The sequence below is a fragment of the Podarcis pityusensis genome (assembly GCF_964106645.2).
Source record: "Podarcis pityusensis genome assembly, chromosome: 8".
NCBI lineage: Eukaryota > Metazoa > Chordata > Lepidosauria > Squamata > Lacertidae > Podarcis > Podarcis pityusensis.
Window position 1 is genome coordinate 27,464,829 of NC_138033.1, and position 18,971 is coordinate 27,483,799.

The window sequence follows — 18,971 nt, forward strand, 5'->3', positions numbered from 1 at the left end:
CTTTCATTTTGGAAATCCAACCCTGAGATGAATTCGAAATTACAAAGAATTAGCTTAACCTGGTGACTGCAAGTTTCATCTCCTGGACTTGGTACGGATGTGAAATCCTTTTCCAGTGGCAAGGGAGATTCCAGCCCTTCTGAGTAGCTGGCAGCTGGGTATTTCTTAACTGTGAAACAAGGAATCAATCCAGGTTCCAGGAAGACCGAAATGTCAGTTCACTTTACTCATTCAGAGTCAGGATTAATAAAATTTGCATCAGTGTTGTTCAGTGTGAAATCATTCAGTGTTGAAAGTCATTAAAGCATTAGCTATCAGGTTAAGAATATTTTTAATTAAAGTCTGTCTAGGAAAGCTTTGTAGCTAAGATATTAGTGATATGGCAACAGGCACGACTATGTATGTTCCACACATGCAGAGTTTGATCTATGATCAGGCACACATTCTACACTTTCATTCCCCACCCCCTCAAGTGAAAAACCAAGTATCTAGTCTTCATGGTGGCAGAGAACATATTGGGAGCATATGTGAGTCATTTCGGGAGAAAGGTTAGGTAGGATTTCTGGTAGCTGACCAGTTTTGAAGTGCGTACCTGGTGCTGGGATCCTGAAACAAGACTGGGATTTAGGTACCCCACTGCCTAGACGTCCCAGTGGTCTCAAATGTGGTGTTCAGGCCCCCAAGTCTGGTGATCTTGGAGAAGCTTAATATTCTCTAAAAGTCACACTGAGGTCACTTTGCCAGGAGCAGCTCAGGGTGTCATGGCCATAAGTGAGACTGCGTCAATCAATTTCTGGCCCACATATGTGTCTGGGCTTGATTGAGATCTGGTCTTCTGTATAGGATTTGAGAATAACGATCTGTGGGTGGGTGGAGGAGATAAAGACCATTAATGGGTATGGATGGAATAATAACTTAACGAATTGCCTGACTCCATATGTGCCCATTTCACTGCTTCGATCTCCAGAACTGGCACTGCTGCAGGGGCCACATAATACTTCTTCTGAACCTGTAATCTTAATGCATCCTTCCTTTGGAACTCCCTGCCTATTGACATCAGGCAGGTGCCTTCACTCTACTCTTTTCGCCTGCTAAAAACATTTTTGTTCAGGCAAATCTATCTGGAAATGTATAATACTAATACTAATACTACTAATAATAATTTATTTATACCCCGCCCATCTGGCTGGGCTTCCCCAGCTATTCTAGGTGGCTTCCAACAAAATATTAAAATACAGTAATGCATCAAACATTAAACGCTTCCCTAAACAGAGCTGCCTTCAGATGTCTTCTAAAAGTCTGGTAGTTGTTGTTCTCTTTGACATCTGATGGGAGGGCGTTCCACAGGGCGGGTGCCACTACCGAGAAGACCCTCTGCCTGGTTCCCTGTAACTTGGCTTCTCGCAGTGAGGGAACCACCAGAAGGCCCTCGGAGCTGGACCTCAGTGTCCGGGCAGAACAATGGGGGTGGAGATGCTCCTTCAGGTATACTGGACCGAGGCTGTTTAGGGCTTTAAAGGTCAGCACCAGCACTTTGAATTGTGCTCAGAAATGTACTGGGAGCCAATGTAGGTCTTTCAAGACCGGTGTTACGTGGTCTCGGCGGCCGCTCCCAGTCACCAGTCTAGCTGCCGCAGTCTGGATTAGTTGTAGTTTCCGGGTCACCTTCAAAAGTAGCCCCACATAGAGCACATTGCAGTAGTCCAAGCGAGAAGTAGAAGTTGACTTGGATTTTAATCAGTTTACCTGTTGTTGTTAATGATGATGATACCTGTTTTTAACATCTGTTATTACTGACAATTTTAATATTTGTTTTATTTTGTATAGAGGTTCTAATTACAATCAAGCAGTAAATAAATCTTGTTGCATGAATAAATAAATCGTGAATTGCCTGATGAGTTTTGCCCTTCAAACTATCTTTAACCTCTGCAGAGGTAGGAGACAAAATTTGATGGTTCACCCTGGGAAGCTGATGGAGACAGATGGTTTGCTGAGGGCTCTTGGGGATTTTCCTCCAGGTTTAGCCAGCAGTCCTGCCATGGCCCTGGTCTCTGCTTGGATTTGCACAGTGCTAAGCCAAAGCTGTCACACAGTTCCAAGGCATGTCCAGAGTACCAGCTGAGCTGAGATTTACAGTGACAGATCTCCTTCAGCCATAACCGCCTGTCACATAAGATTGGCAACAGAGTCCCTCTGCTTAGGCCCACCTCTGAGAGCAGTCAGTCTGGAAACTCTAATGGAGAGGACCTTTTTTGTGGTGGCCCCATACATATAGAAATTACTGCCAGCTTCTATGGCAGCCCTAAAGGCCCATTTGTTTTCACCAGCTTTTTCTTGAGGTGTTTTTTGGGGGGGAGTGGATTGCTGATGGGTGTTGGTTGTACCTATTCATTGGATTTTAGTCCAGTTTGGGCTGGATGGTGAAAGAAGTTTTTGAGGTTTTTGAGAGTGTTTCAACAGTGTTCCTTAGCTTTGCAAACTGCTGCTATTCACAGAACCATCAAATTGTAAATTGTAGAGTTGGAAGGGATTCCAAGTGTCATCTAGTCCAGCCGCCTGCAATGTAGGAATCGCAGCTGATTGATACGGTTTTTGTATCGTGCTGTTTTTTTGTTCCATTTTAGTTGGGCTCTAAATGTTCTTCACCTTTTCTCGAAACCGCCCAGAGAACTTTGGTTATCGGGTGTGCAGATGTGTAGTAAATAAATAAATATAAGCATCACCTTTGGGAACTTCTGAGGGGCACCTGAGTGATGGAATCAGGACTGATCCAGCAACATAATTCATGTGTTGTGGTTTTTAAATCAAGTTTTGTTAAGTTTTCATAATGTTAAGAAAGCCATTAACAGAAACATGCCATCACCGATGGCAACTCACAGACAGGGCAATCTTATCAAGACTACAAAGGAAAATTACTGAGTATACAATTCTCGGATAAATACTATAATTTGCTTGCCATGAAATATCCCCCACCGCATTATGTGGATCAGTGGGGGCTGGTATGAGGCGTTATATCTGTTAATAAAGGTGATAACACCCCAAAGGGTGTGGGCTGTGGTAGCAGGAAGAGATTTTCCCATTTGCAGTTTTGATTATGTATTTTTCACACTTTCGATTTTACATTAATAAAAAACTTTTATTTTAAGCTGCCTCATGTTTACACTTCTTCCTATTCTACTGTGATGATCATCAGAGTCCCAAGGGAGCCCCTTCTCACAGTTTGGCCCCACTTGAATTCCACACTGCCCCTCCATCCGTGCAGCTGACAATTGTGACACTTGCTCTTTATGGCACACCACGGCGTTCTGTTTGTTTTCAGCCGAGAGCAAAGGCCACCCCAGGGTCTGGGACCAGAATCTGGCTAGTTATACCAGAGATGCCCAAACCCAGAACTGGCTTACTCTTGACACATTCCCACCACATGTGAATAATTTCATTCGTGGGTTCTTAAAACAGACAAGATGGCAAAATCACAACACCGAAGGAAGCTAAACGTGAAACGACACGATTATGATGAAGGAATGAAGCTTATAGTCCTTTGCTTGATGTCTTGCAGCTATCGCACGATGCTAAAAACGTGAAAGCATTTTATCACGCCTTCCCCATCGCACTTCATTCCTTCTTACCCCATCCAAGCCTTGCCTCTCCTTAACTTAGGTGAACAGGTGATGTAATAAGCAAGTTCAGGCTGCGACAGTGTTTAAGAGGATGGCTCTGTATAAACAAGTGTTTGGGCGACACAGCTGTACTATCGCAAGGAAGTCGCTAACTTCCATCACATCTGTTGATGCTTATCATCAACTGAAAGCTGAAAGTTTCGGTCTTCGGCAGAGTGCCTTCAGACGTGCTAATTAACACCATAGCGGCTATTTTTGTCTGCTTCCCCACCTACACCCTGCTCGGAGTTCCCATTTTTCAGTGTCACACAAGCAATTATCTAGCTTTAATAGTGTCAGAGAACACCTTGGGGAAGGGCAGTAATTCAGTGCATGCTTTGCAAGTGATGGGTCGCGGGCGCAATCCTCTGAACTTCCAGGTAGGATTTGAAAACACTCCTTCTCTAAAAACCATGGAAAGCTAATGGCAGCTGGGATAGACAATACAGAGCTTGTTGGAAGGACCACTGGTCTGAGCGTGCATAAGGCGGCTTCCTCTGTAGCAGTTTGGGAGTAGCATGGGTCATTTTGTGTGAAAGCTCAGAAACTAGGCAACGGCTGAGTGGGGCTTCCATTGTGTTAATAAAAAGCTACATATTACTCTGCTAGGCTACACAAAGGACTCCACTGAGTGTGGAATCCTACTTTCAAATGCAGCCAGTCTGCTAGACGTTCACAAGTGAGCTGTAGCGGATTGCGTGGCAGGGAGATGGTGCTTACCTGACCTCCTGACAGTAGTTGCTGCTGCATACTGGGAGGGAGAGGGGAGGGGTGGCCAGGAGGTTGGTGCAGAGCAAATGCACAGGCGGAAGCATACGATTCAGTTGATGTGTTTGCACCCTGGTGACCTCCCTGCTGCCTCCACCACCCCTAATAAGCAGCAGTGACTCAGTAGCCAGGTGCCCCAACACACCAACTGGTGCTGCAACAGGAGGTGTTATTTGTCCACAGCACCTAGTATTCTGAGGTACCATCTAAGCAGAGGTTGGATGGCCATCCATCAGGGTTTCTTTAGTTGAGATTCCTGCATTGCAGGTGGTTGGACTAGATGACCCTCGGGGTCCCCTCCCACCCTACAATTCTGTGATTCTCTATACTGCCTCTGTATTTGGAGGTACGATGAGGTCGTTTCAAAGCACAGAGATGCACATGTGTAAAAGCACTGCTCACCATACTTTATGCAGTCGACACACGATAATATCACCAAGGCAACTATCTGTAAACAAACAATAAACGTCCATAAAAATGGCAAAAGTAGTTTCTTTCCCAAATAGGTTTTATCTTAAACAATAGCAAGCACAGTAAATAAAGAGTCCACTTGTAAAATATCAGTTATTCAGTGCTCATTTCTTCTCTTTCCAAAATAGATTTTATCTTGAACTATTGCAAATGCAGTAATAAAGAGTCCACTTGTGATATATCGGTGGTTTAGTGCTCAAACGTCATTCCGATAATCCAACGTTTCGTCGCTAAAGAGCTTAGTCATCGAGCTTTGTAGTAAATAATATACAAGAGCCCCCTAGACTCACTCCTGCTCCTCAACATTATTTTATCTCTTGCATTAATTTCATTTATGGTTTGCTTCCCACGCAGCGTCCTGAAGCGATTAGCAATAAAAACTTTATAAAAGCACCAAGAATGAAAACATATATAAAAACTATTTCAATTCCACTTCAGATATGGGCTGGGACAAGGGTCTCCACTTAAATGACTTGTTGGAAAAGGGAGGTCTTTAATGGATGCTACAAAGACAAGAGAGAAAGTGCTTGTAACAGGCGGGAGTTCCAAAGCGCAGGTGGGTTAAATCACAGAGCCTAGGGCTTGCCGATCAGAAGGTCAGTGGTTTGAATCCCCGCAATGGGGTGAGCTCCCCTTGCTCAGTCCCTGCTCCTGCCAACCTAGCAGTTCGAAAGCACGTCAAAGTGCAAGTAGATAAATAGGTACTGCTCCGGCGGGAAGGTAAACGGCGTTTCCATGCACGGCTCTGGTTCGCCAGAAGCGGCTTAGTCATGCTGGCCACGTGACCCGGAAGCTGTACGCCGGCTCCCTCGGCCAATAAAGCGAGATGAGCACCGCAACCCCAGAGTCGTCCGCGACTGGACCTAATGGTCAGGGGTCCCTTTACCTTTACAAAGACAGGAGAGAAAGCACTTGTAACAGGCGGGAGTTCCAAAGGTTATATGGCACCACTGGACCAAACAAAGCAGACCTTGTAATGAGATACTGCTTGTTACCCCTTGGACTGTGAGAGCAACTGAAGTCAGGGTGAGTTCAGAATGTCTGCAGACATTTAAGGGACATTCCGGTGGAAATCCTACATTTTCGCTAGACAGCATCCCCTCAACAGTACTTCTGGAAGGTGTCTCTTTCAGTGGTCAAATGTGCTTGACTGTGTTAGGCTGTGGGGACAGAGCCAGTGAGAAGCTGCTGTGCTGTTGATGACCACCAATAATCTACCTTTTTATCTACTACTTTGAAACAACATCAAGCTAAAAACAAAAGCATCACAGCGCTGCTAAAATGAGTGTCAGAAACACGAAGAGTATTGCATGACGTTTGCCGCCAGTTCTGTGCCCTTTTCCAGGCTGTGCCTGAGGCACATGCCCCTATCACCCAGCCCTAGTTATAATACAGGATTGGCTTGAAGGAAAATGAATCAGACTGCAGATATCTGCAATGTGTTATAAAAATGCTCAATGTATGAGACAGAAGGGAAAAAATGTAGGTTCGAAGGAGCTTCATGTCCCTTACATTCTAATGAGATTCCCAACTTTTTTATCCCTGGCAGGACTTCCATGCCTTTCCATGTAGCATGGCAGGCAGATGTTCAACAGGTGCAGCTCGTAGCAATCCATCTGCATGACAGGTAAAGCTTTCTCACCTGTTCAATCTGTGTCTGCCATCCGTTCCATTTGCTAAATTGTCAATAAAACAAGGAGGGTAAGCCTAAATACAATGGACAGTATCCAATGCACTTATTTCATTTGCATGAGGATTTACATTTGCAGAACAGAACTTTCCCCTCTCTCCCCAATGATGCCCTGAAATCTGCTCTAGAGGTTTGGGGAAAACCCCAAAACCAATTTAGCGGGTGCATAGGGGAGAAGTGGGGAAGTTCCATTCCACAAGCAGAAACCTTTATGCTAATTGAGCGGTTTGCTTTCACTACATTGGATGCTCCCCACTTATGTTTATACGCCAGTCTCAGTGCAAAGCAACGGGCAGAAGAGAAATCTAGGTCGTTTTTCTGTTCTGGCCAGTTGGCATCCTTAGGACAAAGGCTAAGAGAATGGCAATACAATTATAGGTGGCACTTAAGTTTTATAGTGATCGAGGGAGGTGAATGTCACCCCCTCCTAACTCAAATCACAGCAATTAAAGTCTACGGTCAATCCCCACCCCCTTTGGAAAAAGATGTGTGAAAGGAACTAGAGAAAGGTTTGCAGATGTCCGGAATGTTCCTGCGCTGAGGCTGCGTGTGGTCGTGTCTCTGGCTGCTTTTGTTACATACAGAATAGAAAGGCTAGCCCCCTAAATTAGCACTAATGTGAGGTCACTTAATTTAACCCTGATGGGAGGTCTTTTGGAGGGCTGGGGAGGGAAATAATCAGAACAGAAACAATGAGCAGCTAGGCCAAACCCAGAGATGGGCCTGTTGGACAGTTGTTTTTTTTGGGTGTGTGTTCAATGTGGACAAAAGTAAACTATTGTCATGGGAGTAAAAAAAATGTAGCTACTTAAAGCAGCCGTGGAAACCTTTTTTTCACCTGCTGAGATGATGATTCTTCAAAACAGGTGCAAGGCCACCTACTGCTCACTGCAGTGTTTATCTTCCCGAGTTTCAGTATGATTATCACAATTTACTGCTCATTTCATTGTAATTTTGCTATCAGATGTACACTCGCCTTGCAGTTTTCTGCTGAAAGGCAGCCTGGAAGTTGAGAGATAGAGAGAGCAAGCATCACTGGAAATGCAGACTAAGGGACAAAGTGCTTTTTAATCTTACAGTATATTCTAATCTGAAAACACCTGAAAACTCCCTGCTCCAGAGGCCACGCAATTGTAGTGGCCTACAGCAGTGGGGAAAGGGGCCAGCTAGAGTCAGAAAGTCTAGGTCGAGGGGTTAACAAAATGTGGCCTGAGAGCTTCATTCGGGTGGCCCACATTGCGTCTGTGGATTTGTGGTTGAAGGCGAGAGACAGCAGATCCACCGCAACACTTTTGGTCTTTAACTGTATTCTTATTGCTCCGTTTATTTCTTAAATTGCATTTTATTGCAATTTGATTTCTATAAGGATGGCATATAAGAAATAAAAGAAGCAATTAAAATGCAATTTAAAAACCGCACAGCAGCTGGCACAGCGCACGGCAATTGCTACAACAAGCCGGAAAATCTTTAAGCAGTACACCAAGACCCTCAGCAATCTTCAAGTGGTCCAAACAACAACATTCAAAAGTGACCTGAGATGCAGCCAGAGGGCTGGAGGGATGACCTCACCAAGGCTGAAGCTGCTAATGCGTACAAAGCCAAAGAATGAATGCTCAGTAAACAGGTCATTAGGAGGCATCCAGAATTGCTGTTGTTGTTGGCATCCAGCTGTCTTGGGGGACAATGGAGGAGTGCTCCTTTGGGGATGAAGTCAAACCATTAGAGAGCTGCACCGCCTGCTGTGGCTGTAAAGACTGATACAGGAGAGACATGTTTTGTTGCAGCTGGAGCAGATGAAGGCATCCGGTTGTGCTGCTGCAGATGCACCATGGCATTTCTTCTCTCTGTGCTCCTGCCAATAGTCATCCCTCCTCTGGTCACTGCTGTGGATACACAACCTGTTGTGATGGTAAAGTACAAGGAGTGAAGAACCAGGTGTCCCAACTTGAGCTCCTTGGTAGAAGGCATGATAGAAATGTGCTAAATAAAATCAGAAGAGGTGCCAGGGCTCAGGTCTGGGTGGAGCCTGGCAACTTGCCTTAGTACCCCAGGCTTAATCGGCTGCTGCTCTGGACTGGACTGTTTTTATTTTATAAATGGCTTTGATTTTAACGTTATTACACTTTTCTTGTAAAACTTCTTGCAAACCAATGCAGGTGCTAATGTGGAAAGGTGAGATCAGGGCCAGATTAGGACCTTTATAGGCCCTAAACACTGAAAATATGATGGTGCTTCCCCTGCCCCCATGTAATTTAAAATAAAAACTATACTAAAACTATACTCGCATGGAGTGGAGTGTAACAAAGTCTAACAAAGTTCTGATTTCCCTATGACAAATACTTTGAGGCTTGTTTTTTGAAGTATGAAATGCCGAATACTTTCCAAAAACAATTTCTCATTTTTGTGTGTGCACCCCTTGCTTTGCTGCTGCTCAAAGTAAGCATGCTTATTGGTTAACCCAGCACTAAATGGGATATACGTAAGTTCAAGCAATTATAGAGAAATAAATAGGGAGAAGCCCTGCCCTTCCTACATCTCAATGTGTGAGGCAGGATGCAATTGATTGGCACACTCTGCACATGCTCAGAAGCATCTACTGTGTGTGCTAGCACTTCATATCCATTTTTTAAAAAAGAGTTTCAGCCTCACAGGAAACTGGTGGTGCTAAATAGATATTGAGGAGAATTAAATACAGGGCAACTTCTGTTTCCTTACATACCTTTCTCTCTCTCTTACTTGGCTTGCAACAAGAGGAAGGGTTATTTTTTTTCAGAGGGAAAAACATAAACATGTTATTGACCACAGCGAGTAAACATCTTGGGCTATTTTGAAATCACTAATGATAAAAGGGTGTGTGAACATCCGGCATACTGCACCACAGGGTTGCTCTGAACTCACCAGTGCAATTAAGGCGTCTTTTTTTGGCAAGACCTACAAATTGCCTCCACTGAGTTACCTTAAGCAGAATTTTCTCTCTGGAAGGGCTGACAATGATTCAACATCGCCACCAGAGAAGCTCCCAGCACTCAGAGTGGAACTTGCTCTATCAGCCCAAACCTAAAGCGGTGCTTGTCCAAAGGCGACAATCCATGTGTGGGCTTGCAATGGGAAATAGCCCAACAGCGATGCTGCCTTTTTAACTCTTGTTGGGAAATCCAAGTTTTCTTAGCATGCCTCCTGTAGCACATTTTCCATGTTCTTCTTAGACTGGTGATTAACATTGGGACTCAAAAGCCCTTTTTATACTACAAAAGGTTTATCGAGTTTCTATCAGTTTCACAGGGCTTATTCCTGGGAATTGTAGCAGAGGCGGTTTTAAGGTTGGCGCAACCGGCGCGATGCGCTGCATGGGAACAATGCTGTAGAACAGAGCAAGAGAGGCAGGGGCACGACTAATTTTAGCATCGCACAGGGGGCTGCTGAAATTTAAAAGCCCAGTGTCTGACACATTATAATTTGGTGAGGATGCTGAAAATGTTCCGTTCGGATACCTCTCGCTTCTCCCTCCTCTCAAGACTACAATTCCCAGGGCCCTTTGAGGGTAAAGAAATGAGCTTTAAATCATCTTAAGGCTGCAGCAGTACTATAGACACTTCGGAATAAATTTTTACAGAACTCTTCCTAAGGGCTCACCCGCACTTTTGCTTGTGCTATCCCGAAAAAGCACAGGACCTAGTTGTTTTCTGCACTTTTTATGCCTGGGTCCAAGCAGTTTTAACCTTGCCGCACTACTTTCCAAGGGAAAATCTGCTCTTTAGCGATTGATTGGAACAAATGGCAATCCGGGGAAACTCTAAATTGCTGTTTGTTCTGATTGAGTGCTAAAGAGTGTTTTTCCGAGGGGGTTGGGGAGCAGTAATCATGCATAGGATGTGTAGCTGTGCCCTTTGAATGGAGGGGAATGGAGGGGTCAGCAGGTGACTCTGGAGGACAGGTGCTTCGACAGCGGTGGCAGGTACCCTGCAGGACAGGTGGGGTGGAGGCAGGGAGACTAACAGCCAATGAAGTCAGAGCCAATGACAAGCACCGTCCACTAATCCTGCTTCTGTCTCCATGTTTCTGCTTGCTGAGGTGTACAAGGGCAAATCTGGGTCTTAGGAGGAAGCAGAGAACCAGGGTCTTCCTTTGGACTGGTTGCTAAGTAAGAAGACAGGCAAGCTTGGATGAATCAAGATGGTGGGGCAGTCCCCGGTTTGCCCCACTGGACTTTCAAGGCTATGGTTTGAAGGCACATGCTGCCACCATCTGATCAGCCCTTGTTGAAGCCTACAGGACTGAGTCCAGTCACCCCATGGGCATGGGAGGCCATCAATATTCATCTATATAAAAGAAATATACATATGCACACACTTTACAAGCGCAGAGTGGCTGGGGAATCCCAGCCAGATGGGTGGAGTATAAATAATAAATTATTATTATTATTATTATTATTATTACTCTGTGAAAATGGATTTTCACTTTTGGGGATGAGTGTGCAGATTTGGAATGCAGTTATCCTTTAGTTTTCACATTTCTCCAAATTTTACGAGACAGTTCATGGCTCAAGAAGTGTATAAAAAATGCGTATGATTCAGTGCAAAAAAATATAAATACATATTATGTGAACAAAATGCAAATTTTGGTTTAAAAACAATTAGCAGAATGATGGAGAAATGGGATGGAAGGGACTTTGAATGAACACAGCTGAAACTGCAATGTGCTGGAACCAAACAGATGTGTCCATTTCTCATTCAGGCAAAGGAGTGCAAAGAAACCAGGTTGAATGAAGAACACCTGGCATTTTTAAATGTATCAAAATGTAGTATTATTTTATTAAAATCAAAAGTATTTAATGCATTAATGACCTCAAGCATATCAGTGTATATTTAGGTTTTTCCTGGTTTGGAAAGACTTACAATGTCCCCAAAATACTCATTGATTTATGACTTTTGTATTCCATCCTTCCTCCAAGAAAACTTTGAGGTCCCTCCACTACTACCCAATGAGACACATCAGGCTAGACTGAGACATAGTGGTTGACTTAGTATCCCTTTGTGAGTTTTATGCCTGAGTGAAGTTTTTGAACCAAGGGTGCTTCCAGACAACTTGTTTTTTGAGCATCCATCAAGATACGTTTGCAGGGAAATTAGATGATGTTGCATCAATGTAGATCCCACACTTTCCGGGGCATTTCACCATAATTTTCCTTATCACAAGAAGTCCAATCTTTTGGGGAAGCTGCTAGCTGCAGAAGAGATTCAAATCAGCTCTAATTGTGAAACCTGAGCTTGCTGGTATATGAATGAATCCCATCTGAAAAAAATCAACAGTCTGGAAGTGTCCTCAGTCCAAAGTCCACTTTAGATCCACCTTGGGCCTCTCTGTAATCCTGCCATAAACATTCTAAATATATTTATCATTTCATTAAAAAAAAATCCTACTTTTGCTTCAAGAAGTTCAGGGTAGCGTGATTCCCATTTTATCTGTACAACAAACCCATGAGATAGTTTAGGTTGAGAGAGTGTGCAATTGACCCATCTTAACTTAGTGAACTTCTGTTGTTGTTGTTTAGTTGTTTAGTCGTGTCCGACTCTTCGTGACCCCATGGACCAGAGCACGCCAGGCACTCCTGTCTTCTTCCACTGCCTCCCGCAGTTTGGTCAAATTCATGTTTGTGGCTTCGAGAACACTGTCCAACCATCTCGTCCTCTGTCGTCTCCTTCTCCTTGTGCCCTCCATCTTTCCCAACACCAGGGTCTTTTCCAGGGAGTCTTCTCTTCTCATGAGGTGGCCAAAGTATTGGAGCCTCAGCTTCACGATCTGTCCTTCCAGTGAGCACTCAGGCTGATTTCCTTCAGAATGGATCGGTTTGATCTTCTTGCAGTCCATGGGACTCTCAAGAGTCTCCTCCAGCACCATAATTCAAAAGCATCAATTCTTCGGCGATCAGCCTTCTTCATGGTCCAGCTCTCACATCCATACATCACTACTGGGAAAACCATAGCTTTAACTATACAGACCTTTGTTGGCAAGGTGATGTCTCTACTTTTTAAGATGCTGTCCAGGTTTGTCATTGCTTTTCTCCCAAGAAGTAGACGTCTTTTAATTTCGTGGCTGCTGTCACCATCTGCAGTGATCATGGAGCCCAAGAAAGTAAAATCTCTCACTGCCTCCATTTCTTCTCCTTCTATTTGCCAGGAGGTGATGGGCCCAGTGGCCATGATCTTTCTTTTTTTGATGTTGAGCTTCAAACCATATTTTGCGCCATCCTCTTTCACCCTCACACTGATTTATTTCCTCCCATGTGCTAGCCACTAGGAGCAAAGTGGGCAAGATAGGTGCATTCATGGTAAACCATTGCAGGAATAGCTAACTGAGTCCCCTTAAGATGTTTTGGGACTGCAACTCCTATCAGCCCTATCCAGTATGGCCAATGGCCAGAGATGATGGGAGTTGTAGTCCAACAACATCTGAAAAGATAAGCTGGGTGTCCCTAGCTTACTGCATTATGTGAACTGGGCCAGTGGATCTATAGATCTGCTCTATGCTAGCTCATGTAATTTGTCGAGAACAAATTAGGTAACACATGACAAAGTGTTTTGAACATTTGAAATGTCTTGTGATGCTTTGGTTCCTATAAGAAAGGTGGCTGCGTAGGAATGTGAAACATAATGAGTTGAAGGGTCAAAACACTTCGGGGGAACCTCAGAAGAAGGAACTATTCTCATGTGCTTAAAAAAACCCACACAAATCAATTATCATAGCGTTGAAGGAAGAACCTCAAAGCAGGATGGAGCAAACTATAATACCTCCAAACTGAGGTGTGGCCACCTCTCAGCACAACTGTGTCTTTTGATGTAAATTACAGGCGCTGAAATCTGTGTACTAAATCTTCAGCTCCTTAAAATCCACCAAGTTTACAGAGATGTCTTTAGGAATAGAAAAATCCATAGCAACAGAAAGTCTTGGCACTGCTTTTTGCAGTCTTAATGCACATCATGTACTAACTACGGGATTGTTCTGCTTCCGAAAGACTCAGCACAAAGGCAAGCATAAGAAGGAGCAGCTCAGCGCTCAGTTTATTTTATGCAACCCCTGAACATGTTATAATTATTTCTAATTGCTCCTGATACGTTTTTACAAAATTGTTGTATTTATTATTGTTCACTTGGTATGTTGTGAGCCACTTTGACCAATATTGTAGAAAAGTGGCAAATAAATAAATATGATGGCGATGATTCTAAATGCATAACATCCAACCTTTTTAGGTCAAAATCCGGGATGTGTGGCTTCTGGGGCACACTCCTGGGCAAGTCACGCAACCAGTGCCATGATGTTGCTCCCCCCCCCAAAAAAAAGTGCTTTTGGGGGGTGAGAGCACAACATACAATTACGGCACCCAAAATGTCTGCTGCAATGTCTCACAAAAAAAATGGGATGTCCCGGGTTTTTCCCAGGACACTTGGTGGGTATGTAAATGTAAATTCCTAGTTCTCAAATGTATGCTCCAGTATGTGACTGAAGGCACTTTATTTAAAGTCACAGGCTTTGAATGTCCCAAAGCAGCTCTGCAGACTAACCATGGTTCCATGGTTCACTTTCTGACAACAAACCACAATGTGAAGCTGTAGTCATAGCTGTCAACGTTTTCCTTTTTTTAAGGGAAATTCCCTTATTCCGAATAGGATTCCTCGCAAGAAAAGGGGAAAGTTGACAGCTATGGCTGCAGTTAGGGCGGGAGGCATCATGCTGAAGGAAGATTGCCTTTCCTCAGAGCTGGGAGGGTTCCCTCTAGTTATTTTTCAGCCATTATTCACTCTCTCCTGCATTGCAAGAGTATCAACAGAGGCCCTGAGGCCCTGGAATAACGACTTACTTTCCTCTTGGGTAGAGCACAGAGGAAAGAAACGCCATGATGCATCTGTAACTGGGAAACCTCACAGCCTTCATCTCCTGCATTGGTCTCTATAGCCACAACAGGGCAGGCTCTGTAACGCTCCAATGGATTGACTTTACCCCGATGGCACACTCTTCCATTGTCCCTCGAGACAGACAGATGCCAACTAGGATATATGGCCTAGCAGACCTTCTTCAGTGTTATAATTCCGCTTCTTACTCAGAGGCGTAGCTAGAGAGCTGTGCCCCAGGAAAGCTACACTTGTTGCTCTGTCCTACCTACAGGCCCTGAACTGTCTCATGTGAACAGGCCCCCAGGAAAAACAGAGGATGTTGTCCCGCAGCCCCCGTGGACAACTATTTCACTCCATTCCAACCATCCTTGGAGTGTGACAAAGCATTTCCTGATTGCCAACCAAACTGTTGCAACTTGAACCCAATTACCCTATTGTTCTTCCCTCCATGGTTCTGGTAAACAGCAGTTCTTTGCCTCTTAAGATATATTTCAACTGCTGTCACCTTCTCCCCACCAGCCCCCCGGGCACCAATCTTCTCTGCATGTGACATGTGCCCATCAGCATTTCCTCATGTGTCATGTGCTCCAAACTGTAGCTGGAAATGAATGCGTTTTGAGTTTATTAAAATCACCCTTACATTTCATTTTCATTTTTAAAATCATCAACCTGGTTTGTGTGCAAGCGTGAATGCTCAGGTAAATTAAAACGACATTCACTCACATTCTGAGGTAATATTTTACAACGAGAACGTGAGTGGTAAAACAGGAAATTGTGGAACATTTCAAATATTTGTGAATTTTCTTTTGAGCTCTGAATATTAGCTAGTGTGGGGCAAATTGTTCAGCCAACAATGGTTGATAACCACAAGAATGATAGCATAGTTACCCCCCACCCAAAGCCAAAGCAGATCGTTCTGTAAACAGTTTTACTGCCAGCAAGGAAAAAATATTAACAGGGTAATTCCTTCACATGTACATAGTACAGTTTAAAGGCCTGGATGGAGCTAAGATCCCAAGGGACATAGAATCATATGATAAACTTATACCAGAAAGGGAAATTTTTCAAAGACACAAAAAATGAGAGATCAGTTTCTGAACGCAATCCCCTCTTGCTTGGCTTGTAGGCAGGTGCCTAAAGCATCTTGTGTATCTTTTGAACATCTTTCCCCATCATCTACAGTTCCCAGGAGGATGGAGTAAGAAGGGGTAATAAACAACAACCCTTATTTATCGCTAAACCACATCCTTGTAGCTTTTCCGAGATGAAAATATGCCTGTATTGCCTCAGGCACCTGCATGAATCTGTTGATCATGGAGGCTGTATGTAGGGCAGCTGGCGACACCCTTCTCCTTCTCCGCTGGTGAACGTCCTCCTCTGTCCCTATCTCATCATGGAAATAAGGGTTGGGAACATTGCAAACCTCCAAGGCGAGAGGGCGAGACAGGAAGGATTTATATGCATGGGATGCATATAGTTTTGTCATTTCTCTCTCAAAGCCACACACACACACACACACACACACACACACACACAGCACATCTGAAATTGCTTAGTGTGTCCATGTGTGACATTTTTTCTGCTTCCACTTTCCTTTTTTTATAATAATTTTTATTAATTTTCAACATGAATATACAATATTATCCAATTTTTAACAAATTATCTCTTTTTGGGCTTCCTTCAGCTTCTCTGACAATCATTCATCTTTACCTCTTAATTATGCATTTCTTCTAATTAGTATTGTCATTAGTCTTCCCTCCCGCTTCTATTTCTTTTAACAATACATCTCAAATTTCACAGTGCTTCTTGAAATCCCACTAGCGTTGTTTGCACATCACATACATTTTTCAGATATCCTACAAATTTCCCCCAGTCTTTGATGAACTTTCTGCTTCCACTTTCCATCTCTTTTGCCATTTTTGAGTTATTAACTGTACTATGCAATATTTCCCCCCCTTGATTGATCCAGAAAGCTCAACCACCACCACAAACCATTTACATCATGGGTGATCAGAAGCAATACAGTGGTACCTTGGGTTAAGAACTTAATTCGTTCTGGAGGTCCGTTCTTAACCTGAAACTGTTCTTAACCTGAAGCACCACTTTAGCTAATGGGGCCTCCTGCTGCTGCCGTGCTGCAGGAGCATGATTTCTGTTCTCATCCTGAAGCAAAGTTCTTAACCCGAGGTACTATTTCTGGGTTAGCGGAGTCTGTAACCTGAAGCGTCTGTAACCTGAAGCGTCTGTAACCCGAGGTACCACTGTATCTCGTTACACCACCACCTTTTGCACAACATTACCTTGAATATAATGGCATGTATGTAGGTACTTATATAATAATTTATTCCAAACAGTGTACACCCCACCTTTTACATAATTATTTATTTGCTTGTTGCATTTATATCTTGCCTTTCTTCCAACGAGCTGAAGGTAGCACCTGCCACCTTTTATCCTCACAACAACCCTGTGGAGTAGGGCAGGTTGAAAGAGATGGCGACTAGACCAAGGTCACCCCAATGAGCTGTGTGGACATTTGAACCGGAGTCTCAGCAGTCCTAGTCCAGCACTCTAAACAATACCCCACACCAATTCTACTACATCACATTTGGGCTGTGTGTACACACTCCTGTTTACTGTGTAACCAGTGTGCTCCCACTGCTGGTTTGGGAAGGGGGGTACATACAACATTCGCCACAATCCATCTCTATCCTCCTCTTTCTTATGCAATGCTACATTTCCTCCCCAATCCAGCTTTGATGTGACCTGAGAACTTTGTGCTTCAACCCACATACATACTGCTTTGAAATACACCTTTCCTGCAGCGGGTGGTTCTACAAGGATGACATCAGCATAGGCATGCACTGTGGATGAGCGTCCCACTCACAGTGTGGACACAGAAAAATATACATACAGGTGGGCATGCACAGGTAAACAATTGGCTGTGTATCTGCAGAGGACACCTGGATGAAGATGACATCTGAGTGGTTGGAGGGGTGGGGAAACCAGCCAGGCGAAGCTCGTTGGGTGAAGACATCCCTGCCCCATCTCCACCCACTGCTGTGGACACATACAGCAGCAACTCAGATGCACATCAAAACCACGATAACATGTACAATGGCACAGCAATGCGCTTTGAAGCAAATAAAAAAAGAATGACCTCACTGCATTCAAAGCTGGTAATATGTGCGTGGCCTTGCTCTACAATAATTTGCAATTTTTTAATAATTCAAGCAGCTAAAGTGTGGGGGAACACAAATGGGTGAAATCTCAGAACATGGAGTTCGCATATTTAGAGCCACAGTACACGATAGCATGTTGAATTTGCACTAGGGAGATCTTCCATGGGATTCAAATCCCTGCTCAGCCATGGAACTTGCTGGCTTCCATATGACCTGTTTGCAAAGAGATCAGATGACATCTATTTAATGGGCATCCATTCTGATTTGTTTGCAGGGAAGTTAGATGATGTTGCATCCAAGCCAGTGCTATTCCACACTTGCCAGTGCGTTTTCCCATCACTTCCTTCATTGCGAAAAGTCTGATCTTTTGGGGAAGTGGGTCTTTTGCGCAAGTCCTCCCAATCAACTATAGTTGTGCAAGCTGAATTTGCCTGTATGCGATTCGATCTCAGCAAAAAAAATGGCAACTGTCTGGAAGCACCCTGGGTGTGCTTCAGTCAGTCACTAACTGGCAGCTTAATGAGCCACCTCACAGCGTTGTTGTAAGGATAGAATGGAGGGGTCACCTTGCACACAGTCCTCGATGCACTGGAAGACAGGTTGGCTTAAAATGTAATCAATAATCATGCGAGTGTACAGTGGTACCTCAGGTTAAGTACTTAATTCGTTCCGGAGGTCCGTACTTAACCTGAAACTGTTCTTAACCTGAAGCACCACTTTAGCTAATGGGGCCTCCTGCTGCTGCCGTGCCACCGGAGCACGATTTCTGTTCTCATCCTGAAGCAAAGTTCTTAACCCGAGGTACTATTTCTGGGTTAGCGGAGTCTGTAACCTGAAGCATATGTAACCTGAAGCATATGTAACCCAAGGTACCACTGTACAAGCAAGCACACTGGTTGGCATGGCCCATAAATTCAGGGTCCAGGGCACAGCCAGTGTTATATTAATATATTCCCCTTGAACATTCAAAACATTGAAAACTATTCCCACAACATTTCCTCCTTTTTTGGAGAAGTTGTTGCCACTGGTTAACTGAGCCAGGACCCAGTCCCAAATTCCTGAGACATTTGAAATAATATCAAATAAAGCACCCCTAAGAATATGCAGAGTGTATTTTATTCAGTAATGAGTAACCCCAACATTCTCCACAGATTTGGGATCAAGGTTTCAGGCCCATTCCAGCACCCCCTCCTTTTTACAAATTACCTATTAGTGAAAGTTGGAGGTTGAAGGAATATCCTAGAGATGTAATAACCTGCCTTACACTGAGTCAGTCCATTGGGCCATAGAGCTCAGTATTTTCTACACTGACTGGCAG

General features: G+C 44.0%; 1 long non-coding RNA gene across 1 annotated transcript in view; it reads right to left on the reverse strand.

The window, feature by feature from the left end:
* Window positions 1-7,675: 7,675 nt before the first annotated feature.
* Window positions 7,676-18,971, reverse strand: part of LOC308483013 — a 29,724-nt gene continuing 18,428 nt past the window's right edge. Inside the window, exon 3 of the long non-coding RNA XR_013989545.1 lies at window positions 7,676-8,483. This is a non-coding gene — a long non-coding RNA (uncharacterized lncRNA). The remainder of the gene's footprint in view (window positions 8,484-18,971) is intronic.